At 40.3% G+C, this 25,651-nt stretch overlaps 1 protein-coding gene and 1 pseudogene across 2 annotated transcripts in view; one reads left to right on the plus strand and one right to left on the minus strand.

The window, feature by feature from the left end:
* Nucleotides 1-25,651, plus strand: part of LINGO2 (leucine rich repeat and Ig domain containing 2) — a 1,241,515-nt gene that overhangs the window by 1,140,013 nt on the left and 75,851 nt on the right. The gene's annotated exons all lie outside the window — the stretch shown is intronic.
* On the minus strand, nt 127-24,673 carry LOC103015567 (protein disulfide-isomerase A3-like; annotated as a pseudogene).

Below are 25,651 nucleotides of genomic sequence, written 5' to 3' on the forward strand. Positions count from 1 at the left end.
ACCTTAGTTCCCTGACCAGGGATCGAACCCACGTCCCCTGCATTGGAAGGCAGATTCTCTACTGCTGAACCACCAGGGAAGTCCCTGGAAGAGTCCTTTTACAAAGTGGTATATTTGGTTGCTGCTTTAGAGATACTCCTGTGCCGCCTTCTTCTTCTTCCTGGGTTTTTCTTCTTGAATTACGGGGGCGGGAGAGGGGGAGGTCTTGTGGCCTCTCACTTTAGATAGCTAATAAAATCACTTAATTCATGGCCACCTTCGTATTTCTTTGGATTTAGCTTCTTGTTGGCTGGAGAGAAGCAGATGGTAGGAAAACCTCTAACTTCATATGGAGAAGGCACACCGTTGGCTGTGGCATCCATCTTGGCTATGATAATATCTGGGTCTTTTCTGAGCTTCTCTCCCAGTTCTTTATACTTAGGCTCTGGATTCTTACAGTGACCACACCAAGGAGCATAAAATTCAATCCGCACATCTTTATTTTCATCATTCACTATTTCATCAAAATTCTTTGCTACCACTACCTTTACGGGCCCATCAGTGCTCTCTGGGATAGGCTCAGACTTTAGGTATCTCTTCAGGTTACCATCAAAGTCATCCTGCAGGAATAACTCAAGAGCCTTGCCATCACACGAGAACTCCTCCTGCATGACAAACTTCTCTCCTTTTGCAGTTCTGATAGCAACAACAGCAATCTCTCCAATAGTGCTTTCCAAGCCAAAATCAGAAAGTTCATGGCTAAAGGTTTTGCAGCTAGCTACAGCAAAGTTGAGTTTCTTCCCAGCATCCAGGAATTTCTTTGCCACCATCATCACTCTGTTTCTCCAGTAGTTGGAACATTTAGCATTCTTTTCATTGTCCACATCATAGGAAGCCATAAGTCCTTACCCTGTATCAAATCTTTATTGTCTTCTGTCATGTGAGGGCAGATACCAAAAATGTTTTCCTGAATACATTTCTTTAATCTTTCCACTGGTCATTTTCTGTTCGGTATGTGCCACAGTCTTGTCCTCAAACTTGTTCATCAGATATGAAGGACAAAACAAGGTGATACCCTCTCCATCATCATCATACTTGTTCACCAGAGACTCAACATTGGTGTGTGCAAATCGGTAGTTATCTCTCAAGTTGCTGGCTGCTTTTAGAAACTCAGAGTGAGTTTCACTGAATAAATCCTTGAAAAAAACCCACTACAGAAGCATCTTTATCACTAAGGAACTTTTCAAATTCTTCCTCAGTCCTGAGAGTAACTGAAGCTGGGCCAGCCTGCTTCTTCAGGTGCTGACAATTCTATCATCAGTCCTAGGCCCATCATAGCACCTAAAACAGAATGTAAAACTTTTCAAGAATAGTGCTTTAATAAATAATGATTTAAAATTAAAATAATTCTCCTCTAATACTGTTAGTCCTTTTTTCATTTTACAGACCGCTGCATTTACTTTGTTACACTCAGGATAAAATACATCCTGTGGGCATGTAAAATGCAAAAAGAAAAATGCATGCATGAGCTATTTTCATTAATGATGGTGTTTTAAACATGTCTATATAGTCTTCATAATTATTTTAATTACTGTATAATATTTTGCTGAATTGATTTTATTATCTATTCCTGTAATCTTGGACGTTTATGCTTTTTTTTCAGTCTTTTGGAATCATAGATAGCTATTCTGTGCATAGGTTTTTGTTTCTGTTGAATTATGCCATTAGGAGAAATTCTGGAGTCTAAAATTTGGATCAGAGTATATCCATCTTTATTATTCTTACTATATTGCCTTACAAAAAGAATGTATCAATTGAAATGATCATTATAAATAAGTGAAAACAACAGATTCCTTAAACTTTAACCAGCAATGGGTACCATTTTTTAAATTTATTAGCTACTTAAATAGGTGATTAAAGGTATCTCCAGGCTCCATTACGGATGGTCTTTTCCCCTGTATTTCTTTATTACTGATATTTCTCTATGTAATTTTTGTGTTAATGTCATGGCTTATTCGATTTTTAGGTTTTGAGGTTTTCCTTCTGAATTTGAATGAACTCTTCGTATATTACAAATGTTAATTTACCTGACGTTTTCAGTACAAATATTTTTCTGAATCAGTTGTTTTTATAGGACAAAATTTAATTTACAACACTTTCACTTACAGAGGATTTCAGTTTCTGTATATTCAGTAGTGGCAACACATCCCTCTGCGTTTCCTCAGTGGATTCTTGTATTGTGTAAGGTGTAGCTCTAACACTTTGGTTTTCTAAATTGTCCTATTTTATCTTAATACAACTTATTAAATAAGCCTTCTTTGTCCCTCTATTTGGGAAAACTGACTTAGCTTTCCACATATGTTTTGGGTTTGTTTCTAATGTTTCCACCTTTTCCTGTTGGTGTGCCTTTCTGTGTTTATGTCAATACCACAGTTTTAAGTTCTAATACTTTTGTATAAGTTTAATGTCTGATATGGCTAGATTTCTTTCTCTTTTCTCCTGTTAGGATTGTCTATCAGAGTTTTGCCTTTTCTCATATTTTTCATGCAAATTTTATTGCAATTTAAAAAATCATATTGCCATTTTAAAAATTTATTTATTTTATTTATTTTTGGCGGCATTGGGTCTTCGTTGCAGCAAGTGAAGGCTACTCTTTGTTGTGGTGCGTGGGCTTCTCATTGCGGTGGCTTCTCTTATTGCGGAGCACAGGCTCAGTAATTGTGGCGCACGGGCTTAGTTGCTCTGCGGCATGTGGGATCTTCCCGGACCAGGGCTCAAACCCATGTCCCCTGAATTGGCAGGCAGATTCTCAACCACTGTGCCACCAGGGAAGCCCCATATTGCCATTTTGATTGAAATTGTGCTAAGTCTGTAAATATCCTTGGAGTGAACACATAGATTTATGATTTCCAGTCTCACTGAGGCAAAAACTATAACTGTCTATTTATTTTAATTTTTTGAAAACTTCTAATAAGGGTTTGTAGGTTTCTGTAAAAGACTTTTGCTCTTACTTTGTACAGTATAAACCTTAGTGTTTTAGACTGCTTTTAATAGAATAATAATGGCTAACTATTACTAAGCACGTAATATGCACCAGACACAATGCTAAGCACTTTGTATATATTATCTCATGAAATACCTCTGTAAGGTAGCTACTGTTATCACCATAATGCCTGTGAGGAAGCCGAGGTTTATGCTGGTCACGTAATTTGTCCATGGCCACATGGCTGTTAAACGGTAGAGCTATGTTTTGCACCCAGGACTCTCTGACTTCAAAGGCCTTGTTCTTAACCACCATCCTATACTTGGTAAACTGGAATTATGAGCTAATAAGATAATGAAATTTAGCCAGAATAAAAGCAAAATTCTTATTTCAAGTGGATAAGAAGAGAAAGGTCAGTATCTGTTCAGAATGTGAAAGAGTTCAGACCTTCTATGGAGTATCAACTACTAAAGTGGCATGATTGCTCTAAACAAAGTAATAAAAGCCAGTTCTTTGTTAATGGATATATGACATCAGCTTATGGAAGGGGTTAGTAACAGTGGATCAGTATCTAGAATGCTGTGTTCTCAGCCCCCTGTTTTGAGAGTGGTCTTTATAACTGGGAGTTTCAGCAGGGGATGATAACATGGTAGAGGAAGAGGATTTATGTAGAATAAATGGTTGAAGGATGGGAACTTGCAGCTTGGTTAAGAGAAGACATCTGAAGAGTTGTTTAGAGCAGAAAGGAATAGACATGTGGTGAACAAAGGTTTCAAGGAAACATAGTTTGACTCCAGTAAATTCTTATAGAATTAGCCTGTCCAACAGGGAAACTGGCTTCCTTGCAATTTAGTGAGTACCTCATTCATTGAATTATTTGAGCAGAGACCAAAGGTTACAGAAAAGTGATTCCTAAATTGCAAAAGAAATTGATGTAGATTAATGGTTTTTAAAGTGCAAGTCCAACAACTGTAGAATCAGCCAGAAACCACAGTTGTTAGAAATGCAAATTAGAGGACCCCACCCCAGACTAACGAAACAGAACTAAGATGAGGCAGCAGTCTGTGTTTTAACTAGCCATCCAGGTGGTCCCTGATGCTTTCTAAAATTTGAAAACTACTAACCTAGATAAAGTCTAATGTTTCTTAAAACTCTGAAGTTTAACTCTTCTTACTATTTGTCATGCAGTACACTTTTATATCAGTTAATGTGATACTAATCGCGTACTACATCTAAGGGAAGTTCATTGTTGAAATAACAAAGGGACCTCATTATAAAGTGGTTTCAGCCACTGGATGGCTTCATGATGTCAACCGTGAAACAGTGTTGCAGCTAAACTTCAAGGTGTCCCAGTAAATGGTTGGAGGTCTCTCATACGTGCACAGCAAGCTGTATCCACTAGTAAAGGCACGGCATACCCTTATTATATGTGTATTTTTTTCCCAAGGATAGATATGTAAATGCAAATTATCATACTAGTTTCATGCTTTTGTTTTCATCATCAAACTGAATTGAAGTCCTCTGGAGGTGGTTTGGAGTAGATGGGAAAAACTAAATGTCTTATAGCTGGGAAACAGTAGATGTTGAATTCCCTTTGCCACTTATCCATCTGTTTCTTCCACCATGCTGTGAGTTCCTTTGGCATTGGGACCATATCTCATCCATCTTTGTATTTTCCATGGTGATTAGTGCAATGCCTGTGAAACGTTAGTGCTCAGTCATTGCATATTAAATATAATGTGTTTAAGGTAATAAGTTCTCCAAGTTTCAAAATATGTTTTTCATACAAAATCAAAGTATTATGATTAAATAAAACAGAGAAGACTAGAACCCAAGGCTGCCCAAACCAAACACAACCACTATTTACATTTTGTAATTTGGACAAATTTACATTTATACAGATTACATTTGTAATGACTCTCGATCTTTTCTCCCGTTTTCTAAAGCTTTGTTTTACATAGTTATAATCATATTTTGCGTTCTGCTTTTTTCCCTTTTCATTGTAGATTAGGGCATCAGATTACATGATACACTCACATGTGCAGAGAGAATACAGAGTTTTAAATTTCTGGAGCTAACTTGATCTTTCTCATCAACCTAATAAGTAATTGGAAAAGTTGGCAATTAATGATAGCTTAGTCTTCTCCAGCTAAACAGTCTGTATCTGTGAAATAGTAAGTTCAATTGAGTTTATTGCAGAAAAATGCTCAGGTTTCAGATTTCTGTCCCTCGTCTTCTTTACAAGGTGGCATCTGGGTGGGGATTTTTGGGGGTGGGGTGGAGTGGGTAGGTGAATGGCTTATTGAGACCATGGTGATGAGGGGAGGGGTCTCAGGGGTTTCCATTTATTCCAATGCCCAGCTTCTGCTGGTTCACTGGCCTTCTCAGAAACCCCACATTCACTCTCCTGAGCCAGTTGAGACATTGGGGCCCCCAGAAGGGATGCACATGCAGTATTCAGAGGGAGTCAGAACTGTTTTAAGGTCATCTATCTAGCCATATTCATCAGTCAGTTTTACACCATCTCTCCTGCATTACTTGGGGTGCCATCCTTAGTTGAGGTGAGATTCTTTCAAATGGAGAAAAGGCAACAGATACTTTCAGCTTTCTCTTCAACTTATGGAAGAGTCTCCCCACCCTTAAAATACCTGCCTCAGAGAAGTCAAGACACATGAGCTTCCCACCTTCTTCCCCAAATTCTTCTCCCTTCTTGTTTGAATTCTCCCCTGTGTCAGCACAGATAGAACAGTTCTTTCCTCTTCCTGTCTGGTTAGAATTACCATACCATACTATTTTGTGTTTTATGTACACTTAAAAAAATGAAACCAAACCAAACAGAGAACACTTTGGTAAGGCCAAACTCTTGATATGAAGGAAAGGGAACTTTAAAATTTAGAAACCCTTGCTGTCGCTCCACAAACCTGGTTTTCAGATTGTCATTGTTCTTAGGAAAGTCTGTTGTGAGACTTAAGACTGACCCATGATGCCATGATGTATGAGGCAGTCCCCATTCTCTGCTTCCCTGAAGCACCAACCTAATTGCTCAGCTGCAGCCTAACATGATTTTAGGGGGAAATAAAATATGTCCATTAAAAATTTATAAGTATTATATATATTAAAATGATATCAAAACACCCCTGTATGCTCTGGTATTATGTAATGAGCACTGTGATTGGAGATGTATGTACTTTATTTAATTCTTGAGTTTAATTTATTTAATCCTTTATTCTCATTTTACAAACAGATACATTGAGGCTCAAAAATAAGCCTTGCCCTAGGTTTCACAGAGAGGGCATTCTTTCAACCACATTGTGCACAATAGTTAACCAAATGCATACACCACTGTTTATTTAACCATTCCTCCATATTTAGACATTTAAGTTGCCACAGGTTGTTTTAAAGGCAGATTTGCACCTCCTAGTACAAGGATCTGGAGTTTAGAATTCAAAGGCTACTTCAAACCAGATGGGGAAAACTTATAGATTAAAAGAAAACTAAAATACGTATCAACAGCCAATTGCAATGTAATAACCTTAGGTGAATCCTGATACAAACACAACGTAACGACAACAAATAGAATCAATTGTAGAGGATTGGGTGGAGGTGGGGAGGATAGAGGGAATGAAATTGGCCATAATTTGATCATTGTTGAAGCTAGGTGATGGGTACTTGGGGGTTCGTTTTCCCATTCTTTTGTATATGTTTGAAACTTTTCATAAAGAAACCTTTTTTAAAGTGGAATAGGATTCCCTGCACTTTCTGAGTTTTGAGCAAGGAAGAGTTCCTTTTCTAATAGTATTAAGCAAATATGCATTTGTATGATTTTGGTTCCAGTCTCCAATCCCCCAACCCGCTACCCTCAACCACATTCCTCTTACATACTGTATATCACTTGACAAATTTCTCTTGGGTGAGCCATGTCAGATGAAAATTCTTCTTCATTGTGGGGTAAAAAGAGGTCATCAATGCTCTTGAGTGATGTGTGTGTGTGTGTGTGTGTGTTGAGGGCACACAGTCAATGCAGCTGGTGAGCACAACAGTTCTCTGAAATAGTCCCTGCCAGAGCCTCGTTATCCCACACCATGCTGCAGTTTTATCATGTGTCTGAGAAAGTGTTTGCTCTGCCAGGCAGGAAGGAAATTTGAAAATAAGTGCCAGCTTCAAATGCCCAGAGGGCATACACTGGCATCTCCTTTTCTGGTTGGTGAAGCCAGGATGTGCTGCAGAGTGTCTCATTAACACCAGGGGTTTGGCCAGGCAGGGTGCCCCAGTTTGAGCATGCGTGCTATCCGGGCACAGTTTTTATTCAATCTATGAAATGTACTAAAGTCACATTGCATTAGACCCCCGAAGTGTACTTGCTTTCTCTAGAAATGTTTACACTGTTTCCTCCCCTCACCTCTCCCTGTGCTACTGAACCAGGTATCTGGCAATTCCAGCCCCACTGACATGAGAGGAGGTAACATTTCATTCATCTCTCTTCCCCTCTCAATATTATTCAGAATTGTCATTCACATAATCATTAATATTTGTTAAATGGAAGAAGGAGGAAAGGGCGCAAAGGTAACATACATGGGGGAGAAAGTGAGGGACAGTAAAGAATATAAGATATTGTTCATTGCAGAATATGAATGAACAAGTACATTATCACCTTGAGACTCTGTTGGGATTCTGAAATGGGACAAAATACTAAAAAATAGATTAAAGATGTGAATTTTTCTATAAAGAACACAATGAAATTTAATGTGTAGGGGGAAAAAAATCCCTTGAATTTTATAGCTTCTTTTCATACCTAGTACAAACTAATTCCAGGATTCAAGGGTGAAAGATGGTGGCCTTTGGTTATGTCACCTTCTTTAACATCTCTATAAAATTCAAAGAAACCAGGAAAATGTCATTAAAAAGATTCCCATGACAGTCAAAGACATATCTCATCATCAAATTCCCAGTGTATACCAGTGACTTTTCTGTATCTTTTTCTCCCAAAACCCTATCATTGGCCTTGACAGTTTTATGCAAGTTGACAATTCAGTAAGGAGCACATTGATTTCTGTAGAGGAGAGCCCGAGGGGCAAGTTATAGGTGGTGAATGTAGTGGAGATTAAAAGGTATTAATGAAGTGAATTTTCTAATCTCATTCTTTGAAGAACAACCATTATCAAGAAGTGCCTCAGAGTTTTGAACTGAAAGCAAATGGAAGAAAAGGAAATATGAAATGCGCAGATTCTGTCTTATCTGTATACACCATTTTTACCAGTCTTAGGCAGGCTCTAACATTTGTACCAACACTAAGCTGGGTAATTCACACACTTAATTAAACCTTTAGAAGCATGTACGTAGGTACATTTTATTCTCCCCACTTTGCAGTGAGGAAACAATTTAGAGAAGCTTGGTAAATTAGCTACAGTCATAACAACTAAGAAGTCACAAGGCTAAGCTTCTCACGCAGCTCTGTCTGAATGTAATACCTGTTTCCTTTCTACTGTACTTCGCTGACTCTGTTACTGCAAAGGAGATAGTGCTAAAGTAGTTTGTGGTTTTAGAAGAATGTTCCAAAATGTCAGTTCTTTTTACTTATGGTTGACGCCTATGTCTTACACGCCTTACTCCAGGCATTAGGGAGCTGTAAAATTTTCCGTATTGCAATAATTATAACTGCAAACTTGTATGTTGTAGGGTGAGGTGCCATGGAATGGAAAAAGTTCATAAATTATAGTCTGTCACTAACTATTTGTGTGGCCTTGAGCAAATGTCTAAATTTTCTGAGCCCAAATCATTGCTGCCAAATATAAGATAATTTATTAGGTTAAGTCTAAATTATCTTTTTCTTCTGTGATTCTCGTTTCCTGGTTGATGCACTGTAAGTTCCAGTAAATCAGAATTGAGATTTTTACTGTCACTGTTTGCAGATGACATGATACTGTACATAGAAAATCCAAAAGAAGCCACCAGAAAACTACTAGAGCTAATCAATGAATTTGGTAAAGTCACAGGATACAAAATTAATGTACAGAAATCTCTTGCATTCCTATACACTAACAATGGAAGATCAGAAAGAGAAATTAGGGAAACAATCCCATTCACCATTGCAACAAAAAGAATAAAGTACCTAGGAATAAACCTACCTAAGGAGGTAAAAGACCTATACTCAGAAAACTGTAAGACACTGGTGAAAGAAATCAAAGAAGACACAAACAAATGGAGAGATATACCATGTTCTTGAATTGGAAGAATCAATATTGTCAAAACGACTCTACTACCCAAAGCAATCTACAGATTCAGTGCAATCCGTATCAAATTACCAATGGTATTTTTCACAGAACTAGAACAAAGAAAAAACCTTAAAATTTGTATGGAGACACAAAAGACCCCAAATAGCCAAAGCAATCTTGAGAAAAAAAAAAAAAAAAGCTGGAGAAATCAGACTCCCTGACTTCAGACTGTACTACAAAGTTATAGTAATCAAGACAGTATGGTAGTGGCACAAAAGAAGAAATATAGATCAATGGAACAGGATAGAAAACCCAGAGATAAACCCATACACCTATGGTCAACTAATCTATGACAAAGGAGGCAAGGATATACAATGGAGAAAAGACAGTCTCTTCAATAAGTGGTGCTGGGAAAACTGGACAGCTACATGTAAAAGAATGAAATTAGAACACTCCGTGACTCCATACACAAAAATATACTCAAAATGGATTAAAGGGCTTCCCTGATGGCACAGTGGTTAAGAATCCCCCTGTCAATGCAGGGGACCCGAGTTCAAGCCCTGGTCCAGGAAGATCCCACATGCTGCAGAGCAACAAACGCCACAGCTACTGAGCCTGCACTCTAGAGCCCACCAGCCACAACTACTGAAGCCCACATGCCTAGAGCCCATGCTCTGCAACAAGAGAAGCCATCACAAAGAGAATCCCATGCACTGCAATGAAGACTAGCCCCGGCTCGCTGCAACTAGAGAAAGCCCACACACAGCAACGAAGACCCAATGCAGCCAAAAATAAATAAATAAATAAATAAAATTAATTTATTTTTAAAAAAATGGATTAAAGACCTAAATGTAAGACCGGACACTATAAAACTCTTAGAGGAAAACATAGGAAAAACGCTTTTTGACATAAATCACAGCAAGATCTTTTTTGACCCACCTACTAGAGTAATGGAAATAAAAACAAAACTAAACAAATGGGACCTAATTAAACTTAAAAGATTTTGCACAGCAAGGGAAACCATAAACAAGAAAAGACAACCGTCAGAATAGGAGAAAATATTTGCAAATGAAGCAACGGACAAAGGATTAATCTCCAAAATATACAAACAGCTCATGCAGCTCAATATCAAAAAAACAAACAACCCAATCCAAAAACGGGCAGAAGACCTAAATAGACATTTCTCCAAAGAAGACATACAGACGGCCACGAAGCACATGAAAAGATGCTCAACATCACTAATTATTAGAGAAATGCAAATCAAAACTACAATGAGGTATCACCTCACTCCTGTTAGAATGGGCATCATCAGAAAATCTACAAACAACAAATGCTAGAGAGGGTGTGGAGAAAAGGGAACCCTCTTGCACTGTTGGTAGGAATGTAAATTGATACAGCCTCTATGGAGAACAGTATGGAGGTTCCTTAAAAAACTAAAAATAGAATTACCATATGACCCAGCCGTCCCACTGCTGGGCATATACCCAGAGAAAAGCATAATTCAAAAAGATACATGCACCCCAATGTTCCTTGCAGCACCATTTACAATAGCCAGGTCATGGAAGCAACCTAAATGTCCATCGACAGATGAATGGATAAAGAAGATGTGGTAAATATATACAATGGAATATTACTCAACCATAAAAAGGAACGAAATTGGGTCATTTGTAGAGATGTGGATGGACCCAGAGACTGTCATACAGAGTGAAGTAAGGCAGAAGGAGAAAAACAAATACGTATATTAACGCATATATGTGGAATCTAGAATAATGGTACAGATGAACCGGTTTGTAAGGCAGAAATAGAGACACAGATGTAGAGAACAAATGTATGGACACCAAGGGGGGAAGGGGGGGTGGGATGAATTGTGAGATTGGGATTAACATATATACAGTAATGTATAAAATGGATAACTAATGAGAACCTGCTGTATAGCACAGGGAACTCCACTTTGCTGTACGGTAGAAACTAACACAACATTGTAAAACAGCTGTACCCCAATTTAAAAAAAAAGAAGATGGGAGAGAGAAACGACTGAGATGAATGTCTTTACTAAAATACCAATAAGTTTGTCAAACTTTAAAAAAAAAAAAGAATTGAGATTTTTAAAAATATGAATGCTCATTTTGGTTGGATTTTAAAAATCTTAAAGTGACCTTCCATTTTAGCCAATTTCTCTTACTCTCTCTCAGTCTCACACACACACACACACACACACACACACGCACGCACTGCATACATGTACACACAGACACCCAGCACACCCTGTACAATTAGCGTTATTATTTATACTCAAAGAAGGGCAGTTCAGAGTCGGTTTCAGACACAAAGCACACAGATAAGGAGGAATTCCAGGCAGTTTAGTTATTCAGCACAACTTGAACATTAAGACAACAGCCCATCTGTCCATCCCACTGTCCTCTACCATCCCTTGTGAACTCATGGAAGGTTGTTGATCTGGACCCAAGTCTAGAATTCTGGCTGCTTTGGTATGAGTCTATATTGGCCTCACCTACCTCCAAGTTCTCAGAAACCAGACTGTGAGGTGCAGTATGAATAAATAGATGTTAGATTCAGACACAGCAGGTCTTGGATATTCTTTTGAGAGGATATTTTTTCAGCTGTCCACAGTGGTAACTTTTTGGTATTTCACTGTATATAGACTTTGGGCTCTAAGGAGGAAATGTTAACCAGCAATGCTGTGGCATGATTCCACCTAGTGAGGGAATGAGATTCTTAGCTTGATGAAGTCTTCCTGCCACAGATACTGTTAGTATGTGACTGTCTTTCCTGACAAATTGATAACTTCTCAAGAGCCCACTATGTACTTCAGACATCCCTTTATTGCTATAGCACCGTACTCGTGCCTGATACATAGTGGCAGTACATCAAGTAAACAGCAGCATGTATTTTGTGGTGGGGAAAAAAAAAAAAACCATGAATTTTGGAGCCTGGCATCCCTGTGTTCAAGGTTCTGGTTCTGCTAATTAACCTGTGTGTTTTAGGAAATGTTGGTTAGATTCTCTGAGCCTCAGTTTTCTTATCAGTACAATGGGATGAATAAAACTTCTTGGGATGTTGTTTAATGTTTAGAGACAGTATAGGCAAAGCAGCTATTGAATTGTGGGCACTCACTGGGCAACAGCCAACAGCAGCAATATTGGAGGTAGGCAGGACTAAGTAAATGTTAGAACAGTAGAATTATTATCAAGAGCTGGGTTATAAACCACTGTGTCATAGTAGAGAAAGAAACTGCCATGAACCTATCAGGAAGAAAGAATTTTTTTTCATTTAAAATACAAAGAAAAGTGTTTTAACAATTAAGAGTGGTCTGTCTTATGAGGTGATAAGATGGCTGCCCAAAAAAAAGGAAAGGAAAAGAAGACTTCAAGCAGTCTTTAAACCAGTAAAAGGTGGAAAGGAAGTTACACTGGGCTATTACTGGGAGACTTCCAATTCAGCAGTTTCTCAATTTCTGATATCCGGGTTCATTTTCAGTTGTGAAGGCTTCCCAGTCAAACATGAAGCCATAATGTTCAAGGCAGATTGTTAGTAGTTTGCCTTTGCTGCACTAGCATAAATTCTTTGGAGAGGAATTGAAAAGACCACAACTAACTTTTAATGAAGCAATCTGTTTTGCTAACATCAACCAAAAAATAACAGGAAAGAAGGCACAATGTAGGTTGTAAGGAAGGGAGTGATAATCATACAACATTTGATTTACACTGTAAATGCAAGGAATGGAGCAAAGTGGTTTTGAAAAATCTCCCAGGACCAAAATAAAATCGCTCACCTTATCTCATGCTGATGAGCACATGGGCTCCGGCTCGGCATATGTGTTCATAAACTTCCCATTTTCAGGGAGTGTGGCAAATGTGTAAAGAGGAGCACATCTGCGACCCCGTGGAGCTGTTGTTTCAGCAGAAGGCACAAGGTCATGGGTCAGAGGGGGGCATTTCCTGGGAGAAAAGACAGCAGAAATACACCTCCTCATGGGCCCCAACACCAGATGAGTGGAGCCCAGGCATTTGTGTCTATGAGGGACCAAAATTTTCATTAGGAAACTATTGAAAGACCAAATTGTCGTGTCTGATCAAATGACATCAGGATTTGAGATTTGCTGTGACTGAGTGAGCCCTCACACCCTCAAAGAGTAAACGCCATGAACTCACAAATATTCTCATCCCTTCCTATTCTGCAGTGAAGAGCTGGTCCACCCAGATGTGAGGCTGTTTACACACAGGGCCCCAAAGACTTAAATGTACTCAATGGATTCATAAGCAATCCCACTTTTATGATGCCCTACTCATGCTTTTACACAGGCACACACACACACACAGGCACACACACCCACACACAGGCGCACACACACACACACACACACACACACCCCTCCTATGCTTCAAGCTAGCCTAGAAGGCATTTCCTCTGGTAAACTTTCCCTTACTTCCCCTGCCCCTCCCCACCTTTAATTGTGCCTCTATTATTAGTTAGAATGTGTATGCAGTAATGTGTTTTTTCTTGCATTTTGCCTAAATGAAAATCTGAGCTTCTCTTTACATTTAAATTTTTTATGTAGAGCTTCAAAAACTTTTAAAATTACGTAGTCAAATTTATTGATTTGTTGTGTTGTTCGCCTCATTTCTTGAAATTAAGGGCACAGCCTCATCCCTTTGAGAAACATTTATAGACAATTATACTTCATGAGTGTCCAGTCGGCACAGCCCCACTGGCAGGCAGCTTGCACTCGGTTTCTAATTCTGTGAAGGGGCGGAACACTTGTTAATATATAGAACTCCTCTTCCTTTTGCCTGCTAAAAGGATTCTGGCTGTACCCTAAACTCTTTCTCCTGCCTTGCCTTCTTTCAATGCCAAGCTCCTTTTTTGGGATGTCATGGCACAGAATCATGAAGAATAGTGGTACAGGAAAAGGAAATTCAGAAAGTTCATTCAGAAGAGATTTAAAGGAAAATGCTGGGAAGCAAGCAACCATGGTGTCTCAGAGAAGCGAATACAGAAAACAAATGGGAACTTTAATATATTGCTGTGGTTTGTGAATATCCTTCACAGTGTTTGAAAAATACAAGTTAAAAAAATCTGTGTTTTTTGAAAATAGATTTTGTTTGTTGGAGTGTTTTTCTGTGACCTCAACAGGGTTCTGTACTACTACGTGTATTATGATTTTATAAGCAGTGCTTTTAAAACTTATGAATATGAGCATGTGCGCTTCTCTACAATTTCCTACAATATATGTTCCCAATACCTCATATACTTGGTTTCCCACATCCCTCTCTTTTTCTCATTAGAGGCCCCTTCTGGTCTCATAGTGGTTTCCTTTTCCCCTGCCACTTAATGAACAGTTACTTAAATGAACCATGATAAATGTCTGTCCTGGCATGGTCTCAAGTTAAATTCATTATAAATGTTGGGTTGCTTAGGCTAAAATGCCTCTTATCATCTCAGAAAATGAAATCGCAGGCTCATTTTCCAGAAGTAGCTAAGGAAAGCCTGCACTCATCAATCCTCTCACAATTAGGGTGGAGCAGCCTGGTGGTTAAGAGCTCAGCTCTGAAGCTGCTCCCCATGGTTCAGCCCTAGTTCAGCTACTGCTGTGTGTTTTTAATCTTGGGAAAGTTACTTGACCTTGTCATGCCTCAGTTTCCTCACTTAAAAGGAGACTATTTGTAATTCTAACCTCATGAGGTTGTGGTAACACTGTAAATGAGTTCATTCATGTAAAGAACTCAGAGTAGCTGGCACTTAACAAAATAACTGCCCCCGCATATGCAAAAAAAAGTAGAAGTTGTCCTGGTTACCAAAGGGGAAAGGGGGGGTGGAGGGATAAATTAGGAGGGTGGGATTAGCATACATACACTACTATATATAAAAGAGATAACCAACAAGGACTTACTGTTTAGCACAGGGAACTCTACTCAATATTTTGTAATAACCTATAAGGGAAGAGAATCTGAAAAAGAATATATATGTGTCCATATATATATGTGTGTGTGAGTGTGTGTCTGAATCACTTGGCTGTATGCCTGAAACTAACACAACATTGCAAATCAACTATTCTTCAATAAAAAGTAAAATTTTAAAAAGAGGCTGTCCTGCAAATATTGCATGAAAAGTTGGTAGACTTGAAGGTGACCCTATTTGGTGATTCATATTTGAGTTCCTGGGTTCTAAAATATCCATTCACTCATTCAGTGGTGATTCATTGAGCCCCTGCCATGACAGTTATGACATTATGCCAGCAATCGTGGCACAAAGATGAATAAGACACAGTTGTTGACCCCAAAGAGTCCCCAGACTACAGAAGGAAAGAGCATATAACAAACAAAATGTAGCAAGAAAGTGCAAGAAATTTTTTTAAGCCTATAAGGTACAAAGCTCATGCAAAAGAAGGACCTGTTAATATTGTCCAGGAACTCTAGGAAGACTTCCTAAATGAGATGAAAGATTAGTTGAGTTGTTGAAGGGTGAACAGGCACCCACGAGGCAAATGATTGGAAGAAATCAATTGCAGGCAAAATAAATAGCATACAGAGTTATCAAATAGCAAGCAATTTAGTCTTACTGGAATATAAAGTTTGAGTCAAGAAATGGAAAGAGATGGAGCTAGACTAGTGGGCAGGAGCCATGAAGACCTGCCAGCCCTGTTAAGATAGATCTAAGTCAGAGAAGCCTGCTGTTTATTACACATCTAGTGTTTATGTAAGTAGGGCCCCAACTCAAAGTTGCCTCCATACCCTGAGCAGACTGCAGTCATGACCAGGCAGTTATTTAATTATATCCATACTCATCATTTTCCTGCATTAGCACCATTTGAATGGAGTGCTTGAGTTTGGAACCTTGGAAATAGGAATTCCTCTAGAATAAGCTGAGCAGCAGCATGAACGAATTACACACAGATATATCAAGATGTGTGCAGAGGCCCTGATATAACTATTTGCAATAAGCATTACACCTTTCCCATTTAAACACCAATTCCTCATTTGTAGAGATTAATACTTTTCTAACTTCTGGATCCAAGTTTTCATTAGAACCTCTTGTCCAGACTAAGCTAGTCATCATTTCCTCTTTCTAGAAATATTCTGATTTCTCACCCTTCTCCTGAATTTTTTTAAACTAAGTTGCTAAGGAGCCTTTCCCTTAACTTGTCTTCCATCTTACACACGTGTCTATTTGCGTTTTTCCATTCATGCTATTTCAGTACAGTGCTGAAGGGGGACCACTTCCCTCCATCTAATTAAGTACTTAGGAGGCATCTTGGTTTAGGTTAGGTTGCACCAATCTTTGGGCTAATGTAGTCTCACTTCACTTGTCTTTCTTCATAGCTTTCCCAAAGCAGCACTTTTTCTTTGGACACTTTTCTAATGAAAACCATTTTTTGCCAGAAGATTATTACCTTCATCTATTACAAACTCTGCCCCCAGCCATAGGTCTACTAGAACTAGATTGATAACTTCAATCTTTGTGGTTTTCCTGACAACCACAGTTTGGCTAACCAGGAGCCCCTATAAAGAATCTGGCTACCAAGCTAAAGCTACTTCTACTTGGGATGTCACATGTGTCCAGCCTGTTCTAATGGCTCCTCTTCTTTCCCATGACCTGGGACACTTCTGTATCCTTTTGCTTTCGGTAAAAAGGAATAACTAATTAGTTAACTGCTAATTAGACAAGAAGATTGTCTGCCTCAGAACAGCATGCCATGTCTTTGTCTGTTTTCCCTTTCAAAAACTTCCCTTTTTGCCTACAAAACAAGATAGTCTTGTTTAATATGTGATGCTTTGGCTTCTCTTATAATTGCTGCCCCCCCAGTAGAAAATCCCTTTGGGGCTCATTTAAATTCTTTAACTCTTTCCTGACATTCAGCAGAGAGGTTTCCTAAGAATCAAAGCACTTTACTAAATAAGTAAACTATATTCCTATCTTTGGCATTGTTCCAACAATAATTTTCAAAATTGAAGGACAGATATTGAATGACCACATTGGATCCAATATCTGATGAGTCAATATTAGTACTGTATATGCACGTGTTACGTAGTTTTGCTGCTTCGATTCCATTTAAATAATAAGGAATTCAAAGCAAAAGGACATATAAAAGCCAATAATGATAAGCTTTTACATTCATATAGACCCTCCTAACTCTTAACAAATACATTTTCAATATACATACCCCTACTGTGGTGTCAGCTCTGTACATTGGAAAAATTGATTTCACTTCAATTTTTATGTCCTAACACAGTCTTAGAATTTTACTAATAATGTTGCCCCTGAAATACATGTAATTATTCAGGGGAAAGTCAATAAGATACGTAAAGTAAATGCTTCAACTGAAGACAGACCTATATAACATTCATTAATTATGTGAATGGGTAATGTATAATAGCATGTGTGGTTAATTATCAAAATATGTTGACTTTAACAGAAATTCTACTATTCTAGTTCATAGTTGCTAACACTGGATTCTGTAATATACTGTAGTATACCAGAAACACTATGACAATTGTCAGGGGAAGTCCTATTACCTGTGAAAGGCCTTCATAAATGAGACACTGCCCTTGAAATTATTTATTGAATTGTTTTGAGAAAGGCATTTATAGCCACAGTGAGAACACAGGTTCTGAATTCAAAGTAATATTTAAAATACGCCCTATAAGAAAATTTATGGCTTTATCCACTTTGCCTGTACAAATCCCTCTGAAGCATAAATCATAAAACAGAGAAAAAACACATATCAGCTGAGTAGCAGAGTGCTGACAAGAACTAGGAAAATAAAAGCAACTTCAGGCCGTTATACCCAAAGACCCCGAGGGTTGAATTTCCCAGAGGGCAGGTGCTGTAAGTTAATATATAATTGTTGCTTCTTGAGAAAATATTTGAATATCCAAACAGGCACTGGAGTTGCAGGGATGTAGTTAGATCTGTGCTTTGCAATATCTGTGGGATGGGAAGGGACTCCAGGGCTCACAGCGAGCCACAGTCACCCTGCACCCTTAATCTGTGCTCATCCACCTGAAATGGTAGATCGGTTCTGCTTTTAAAGGCTGGAGCCAAAACAAGTCAGAGGGGGGAAAAATGAGTTCTGAAGAAGAGAAGATAGCAATTATTAGCTTACATATTGTTTTTGAACTCATATGAGAAAAATGTCAGGTCACTGGCTATCCTCCCTGAGAACTTGTTCCAAGAGATAAATCCTTGGTCTCCAAGCCAAGGAGATGGGATCAATTCTCTGTTTGTTCTATGGCCAAGAGATACTATCATTGTTTTCTAGGCTGATTCGCAAAGCCCTATCCTTTGAGTATGACACATAAGGATAATTGAGTTCATTGTGAGTTGCTAAAATTCTAGGCTTCTGGAATACAAAGTAAAGCCAGGCTGAGCTGTGCTAACAAGGATCTTTGCAAAACCTCCAACGAACTGCCTGGAATATATACATTTCAGAAAATTGACAGAAAATGCTCCCTAGCAAGAGAGCTAAATGGAATGGGCTGCTGGGGAAACATTCTAAGTAGGAACAGGATCCCAAAGCAGAATTTCCAAAGGAAAGAAAATGAATAATCAGCCTTCTCCCTTTCACAGCTGCCCCTCTCCCTATTCAACAACCGGCAAAGGAGCTGTGTTGTTACAAAATGCACACCCGGGAGTGGAGTAGCAGGTGGTGTGCAGGCAGCTGAACGCCCGGCAAGCCCTGGCCCCAGGAAACAAACACCTCCCAGGTTTAAGGTAGAGCAACAGAGGAAATGAAGCTGATTCACTTAGAAAGAGCCTGCTAAACTATGGGGAGGGCCCAAGACCTCCAGAGCAAATGAAGCCTCGCCAAGGCATCTCGTAGAAGGAAGACCTTCAGATGTTCATAAAAATGAACTGCTCCTTTTTAGAGAAAAACTGATATTTAAAGTTGTGTTTACAAGAATAGAATCCATAAGTGCCCAGGGGAAAGTGATGAACGGGGTGGGGCGGGGGGGAGAGAGGGAGGGGAGTGTGAAATCATCATGTGCTAAACAAACATCCTTCAAGGAGACTAAACACACGACTTGGGCCAAATTCACACCAAGCTCTAACTAACTGAACTCAGCAAAGTCTTCTGCCGTCTTCCTAATAGATTTAGCAGATGATCCTGGTTATTTCTTAACACTTCTTAATATTTCACAGATGAAACAAGCTCATTCAGAACGGTATTAATCCTAGGCGGAATAGAAACACTTGAAAATTTTTCATGTCGTTGTTGGGATTTTGCCAATATGAAAGGAATTCATTCTCAAAATATAAAAAACTAGGAGAAAAAAATCAGTCCATGATGGTTACTGAATCAGGTCCGGCTGTTCGCCACTCAAAAAATCAATACGAGAGAGAGAGAGAGAGAGAGAGAGAAATGTTGGTAGAAGAGAAAGGTGCCTTTAATCAGAATGCTGGCAATTTGGGGAGGTGGTAGACTCAGTGTCCCCCCAAAACCACTGGTGGACTCAGTGTCCCACCAAAAACCACCCATCTGGGGAGATGGTGAACTCAGCGTCCCCCAAAAACCACTTCTGAAGATTCTGCTGGGCCGTGAAAGTTTTAAAGGCAAGAAGGGAAGTAATCTCAGTTAATCATTGAGATGGGGGGTGTCAGACCTGTCACCCTCACCCCACTGCGGGCAGCCTCATCGACTCATTGTGATCGTCCTCTAGATGTTATCGTGTTCATACAGTTTGGCCACACCGTTTTTTCCTGAGATTACTGAAGGGGGAAGCTAGGGAAGAGACCTGGTCATCTGTTAATTACTTATTCTTCATTTCTACTTCTTTGATCTATGGAAAAAACCGACAGGTTAGGCAAGGTATTGTATGATTAAAAGATCTGAAAGGCGTGCTCGGGCTGGAGATAAGTAGAGCATGTGTGCGCCCAGTTTAACAGTTAGTTACAACATAGCTTTGCTAAAGTGACAAGAAAAGGGGCTTCCTGCTGAGGGCAGTTTCCTGCAAAGAACTGCTTACATGATGAAATTACTTAATTGATATCTTGATGTATTTACTTTCTGGGAGCCTTTTAAAATTATAACATGGCAACTTACACCCCTACTGCTATGCTTCTGCCTACCATTAACAGAAGTATGGCAGAGCAGTGAGCCAGTGCAGATGGGCAAGAGCCTTGGATGACTCCTAATACAAGATCCTTCTCCTAAAATTGCCAGTGTCTCCAAAACTCTTCAATGAGCATTTTGTTTAAGGAATGAATAAATAGCGATTTAGTGTAACACACTGGGCTGGGCCCAATGGACATGTACAAAGGGAGTGAAGACACATCTATCTTCACATACACAACTGAGGTCACATGAGTAACTAAAGGGATTAAGGAAGCAAATGCCGAAGGGGACAAGCTTTGTGTTACCAGTTGCAGTAGTCCTGGCTTCTGTCGATGCCATGTTTTCTAGTATTCAAGCACGCTGCTCATCTCAATGGAGAGCTGCAGGAATTTCATCTGGACAAATAATCAGAGAAAGGATGAGGATAGCAAGAGTGCTCTCTCCTGAAACGTTCAGGCTCAAATCTCTTTCTTACACGAGAAGGTGAAGCTTGGTGAAAGGCTTCGTTTTATAGATTTTTTTTAAATTTTATTTATTTATTTTTAGCTGTGTTGGGTCTTTTTTTCTGTGCGAGGGCTTTCTCCAGTTGCGGCAAGTGGGGGTCACTCTTCATCGCGGTGCGCGGGCCTCTCACTATCGTGGCCTCTCTTGTTGCGGAGCACAGGCTCCAGACGCACAGGCTCAGTAGTTGTGGCTCACGGGCCCAGTTGCTCCGCAGCATGTGGGATCTTCCCAGACCAGGGCTCGAACCCGTGTCCCCTGCATTGGCAGGCAGACTCCCAACCACTGCACCACCAGGGAAGCCCGAAAGGCTTCGTTTTAAAATTGTACCCTTTTTTTTTGCTGCACACTGTTCCCCTCACGTCACTGGCACTGAAGACTAGATGACTTAACCAAAGTAGAGCATTCAGATGGCACAGTGTTTGTTCGTCATGACGTTGACATTGTAGGAGCGTGTTTCTGGCAGGATCTCCCTATGTCAGTGTATATTCAGTAGTGAGTTACAGGTTCTTTTCCCCGGATTCCAGGTCTGTCACCCACTAGTTCTGTGGCCTTGGGTGGGCTGCTTGACCACTCTGGGTCTCAGCATCTTCACCTGTAAAAGAGGTTAAGAAACTCCATTCTGCCTGCCTTGGTGAGCTACTTTAAGACCCAATGAGGACTTCCCTGGTGGCACAGTGGTTAAGAATCTGCCTGCCAATGCAGGGGACACGGGTTCAATCCCTAGTCTGGGAAGATCCCACATGCTGCAGAGCAACTAAGCTCGTGCACCACAACTACTGAGCCTGCACTCTAGAGCCCGCAAGCCACAACTACTGAGCCCACGTGCCACAACTACTGAAGCCCGCACGCCTAGAGCCCGTGCTCCACAACAAGGGAAGCCACCACGATGAGAAGCCCGTGCACCACAACAAAGAGTAGCCCCCACTCGCTGCAACTAGAGAAATGCCGTGCGCAGCAACGAAGACCCCACGCAGCCAAAAATACATAAATAAATAAATAAATAAATTTATTAAAGAAAAAAAGAACCAATGAGAGTGCCTGAAGGCACTGAGAGATGGAAGGTATTTCTGTGACCTGCCCCTGAGTTATAACGTGATCCACACACACAGAATCAAGTGCCTGGAATCATGAGGTGTGAGCACTTAGTGATGTGAATCACATTTAATCGTCGACAGGGTAGCAGCTCCCTCTCTTTCCCTGGCGGGAGCCTTTCCATGGTCAGCATTCCTGCCGTCCTGGAGGCTGAAGTGGGGCTGGGTAGAGAGAGTGAGGGCAGTGTGTGGACTTTTGTAATAGAAATAAAGCAACAAATGCCTCCTCCGACAGAGCAGCAAGAGGAAACAGCCTGCACCTGGCCCTGGGTTTTTATCATGTTGTTGATGTTGGTTTTTCCCCCCCAAAATTGGATTAGGCCCTGTGTGGAATTGTGAATGCCTATACACCTAATTCATGACAGGACAGCAGAGCAATCTGTTTTCAAAGGCCAAGAGCTGGTTGTTGTTGTTTTTTTTTTTTTTTACCCTCAGCTCTGCGGTTTTTCTCTCTCTTCATTCCAGTGAGGCTTTTTTTTTTTTTTCCCCATCATTTTGAGTCAGCAGCCTGCCGGTAACAAAGGTACCCAGCTGTTCTCTGAGTTCTAATCTCCAAACAACTTTTAATAGGTACTGCCCGCCTTCCCGTCTGTGGGCTGCCTCAATAACACACCAGATTGCAGGTATTTTAAGGAGGGTTCTGAGGATCATGGTGAAGTGTGGTTTTGCCCAAGAGTTTTAAGAATAGAATCGCTAATATCTCCCTGTAATAATTTGTTTTCCTTTGATAGCTGAGTGTGTGTTCTGGACAGTTTACTGCGATTCAGACCTGAGAGGGAACTGGCAGGGTTCTCCCAGATGTACCGCAGCAGCCCTGGACAAGCAATAATCATAGCTGACGCCCGTGAGCAGGTCATAAATATCTTAACTGATCCCACCCCAACAAGAACGCTGTGTAGCAGATGTCTCATTGTCCCCATTGTATAGATGAGGAAATGGAGCTTTGGGGAGGTTAAGTAACTAAGGTCACACAGCAAGCACATGGCAGACCCCAGGTTCCAACGCAGGCAATCTGACTCCATCAAAAGCCATCTACTTCTACTGAAGTGTGTAGAAGCACAGACTGACTGCTCAACTCATGCATAATGAAGTAAAACATGATGGGATGATCCCGTTCCCTTTAGTGAGTGTCTCCAAAACCTAACACAAGGCGACCACTGATGTTTTCAATATATCAGAGAAATCAAACCTCTATAGGATCTCAGTCTCCAGGAAGAGTGATTGCTTTTTCCATTTTAAAGACTCATTGATTAGCCAAGAAGCTTGCATATGGGGAGAACTTGACCCAACACTATAAAGCTTCATTAAACTAGACTCCATTAATTACTATCATAGAATCAAACATCAGAATCAAAAAAGTATGGAAGTGACTGTATGATTTAAATCCTTGTGTTCAAAAAGAAAACTCTCTCTCTCCCCCTCCTCCTCTCTCGCAAGTGCCCTATGGCCCTGGGAAGTTCAGCAGCTTGTCAAAAATGCACAAGTAAATTCAGGATTCAGAATTTCTGCATATCAGGACAGGAGGGTGGGCCGAACTTTAGCTTTGTACTGACTAGAAGGTAACGTTTGCTAAGCAAATTAATCAGGTAAACACACTTGCAATGGAATATTTAAGCTAGTCAAGAGAATAAATTGCTTCCGAGCATGTATTCACATGCAAATGATTGATATACTTATTATAAGTCACTCTTATCTTTTCATTAAAGGCTGCTCCCTGAGGACCTCTGTTAGGTACAAGTTTATTAAGTCAACATTCCTGAATATATCTATCTTAGGAAAACAAACTATCTTAATTCAGATTTTTCATTGGTTCAGATAGACATCTGGCCCTCCTACCCCCAAACCCAGATTAAATATTCCACCAAGAAATAATTATTGAGTTCATCCTACGTGTCAGGCCCCGTGTTAGGCCCTGGAAATCCAAAGGTGGATAAGATATGATTCCTATTTAGGAAAAGTCCATATAAGTTGAATTTTGTTCTTCTCAAGAGGTCACAACTTTTCCATTCATGAATGCTTAAGACCACATGGGCAGCACTGGGGTGTGGGGAGAGGATTAAAGAATCACCAGATGATACCTAATTTCCTCTGAACAACATGATTCCAGTTTCATCTGTACTGTGTGGACCAAATAGGTTTGTCAACTGCCATGTGTTAGTATTATTACACATTAAGAAATTGAATTTTAACTCCACCCTTGGTATTGCAATGTAATAGAAATTAGAAAGACCCAGCAGAAGGGAGGGCCTGATTTTGAAAGACAACAGTGTCTCTTCTAGTCAATATCTTTGGGGACTGAGGGATCCTGTGACAGAGTTTTCCAACTCACTGAATCCGTAGGCTTTTAAGCACCAAACTTAGTTTTATGGTATCCATTCTGAATTGGAATCTTTTTCAGTGGATAAAGTATACTTGCCTACACTGTTGAGCAGCATATGTTGATGACTTCTATCCTTTTGGTTGTTCAGCCCCAGCGTCAATCTTGGGTCCTTTCTTCTTCTCCCACTGCCTATCAAGTCTCCCTCATTATATATTCAGAATCTGACCACTTCTTACCTTCACCTCTACATGCTGGTACAAGCCACATCATCTTTCATCAGCATTATTCCAGTAGCCTTCTAAAGTTTCTGCCCTTGCCTCCTTAGAATCTCTTGTGATCCTTTGAACTTGTAAGACGTCAAACCCTGCAGTGGTTTTGCACCTACGGCCAGGTCACATGGCCTATGGAGACCTTCATGATTTGGCTAATCTCGCTGACTGTCTCCCCCTGCTCCCTCTCTTGTTCTCGCTGCCCCCTGCTGTTTCTCAAACAGTCCAGGCATGCCTCCATCGTGGGGCCTTTGCATCTTCTGTTCCTTCTGTCAGAAATACTCTTCCTCCAGATATCACCCCCCGCCTCACTCCCATCAAGTCTTTGCTCAAAGATTTTTTTTTTTTAAACCTGTCCATTGCGGGGCTTTTTTTTTTAAATATAAATTTATTGTATATATTTATTTTTGTCTGCGTTGGGTCTTCATTGCTGCACGCGGGCTTTCTCTAGTTGCAGCGAGCGGGGGCTACTCTTCACTGAAGCGCACAGGCTTCTCATCGCGGTGGCTTCTCTTGTTGCAGAGCACGGCCTCTAGAGCGCAGGCTCAGTAGTCGTGGCGCACGGGCCTGGTTGCTCTGTGGTATGTGGGATCTTCCCGGAGCAGGGCTTGAACCTGTGTCCCCTGCATTGGCAGGGGGATTCTTAACCACTGTGCCACCAGGGAAGCCCCTCGAAGATCATTTCACATGAGGCTCTCCTTAGCCTCCCATTTGCAACTGCTGCCTCGCCACCTGGCACTCCCTTTCCTCCTTCCCTGATTTTTTCCATGGTACTTTTCACTGACAGACTATCTATGCATCTTAATTATTTTGATTTCTTCACACACATGCAACGTAATGTAAGCAAAACAAGGACAGGGATTTTTCTCTTTTGTTCACTGCAGTATTCCCAGCCACTAGAAGAGTGCCTAGCACATTGTAGGGACTTATTAGCCGCCTATGTAAGTAATTAACCAATGAATGAGGGACATCACTACCAACCCTTAGTTGAGGCGCTACTTGCACCTCAAGATATATATCAGAGTCTCTGCAGGTGCGAAGGAAGCATGTATAGTGTGCAAAGGAATGCTGCAGTCCACTGCTTTGTTTCCACATTTGTAAAAGAAGGACATGAATTTATAATGTTTTGGAAATAGTAACTAAATAACTTCACAGTGTCATTTTGAATCCATGTCTGTGTTTCACAGGTTGTCTGTTTCCATCACTAATGGACAAGTCC

This window comes from Balaenoptera acutorostrata, chromosome 6 (genome assembly GCF_949987535.1).
Source record: "Balaenoptera acutorostrata chromosome 6, mBalAcu1.1, whole genome shotgun sequence".
Classification (NCBI taxonomy): Eukaryota; Metazoa; Chordata; class Mammalia; order Artiodactyla; family Balaenopteridae; genus Balaenoptera; species Balaenoptera acutorostrata.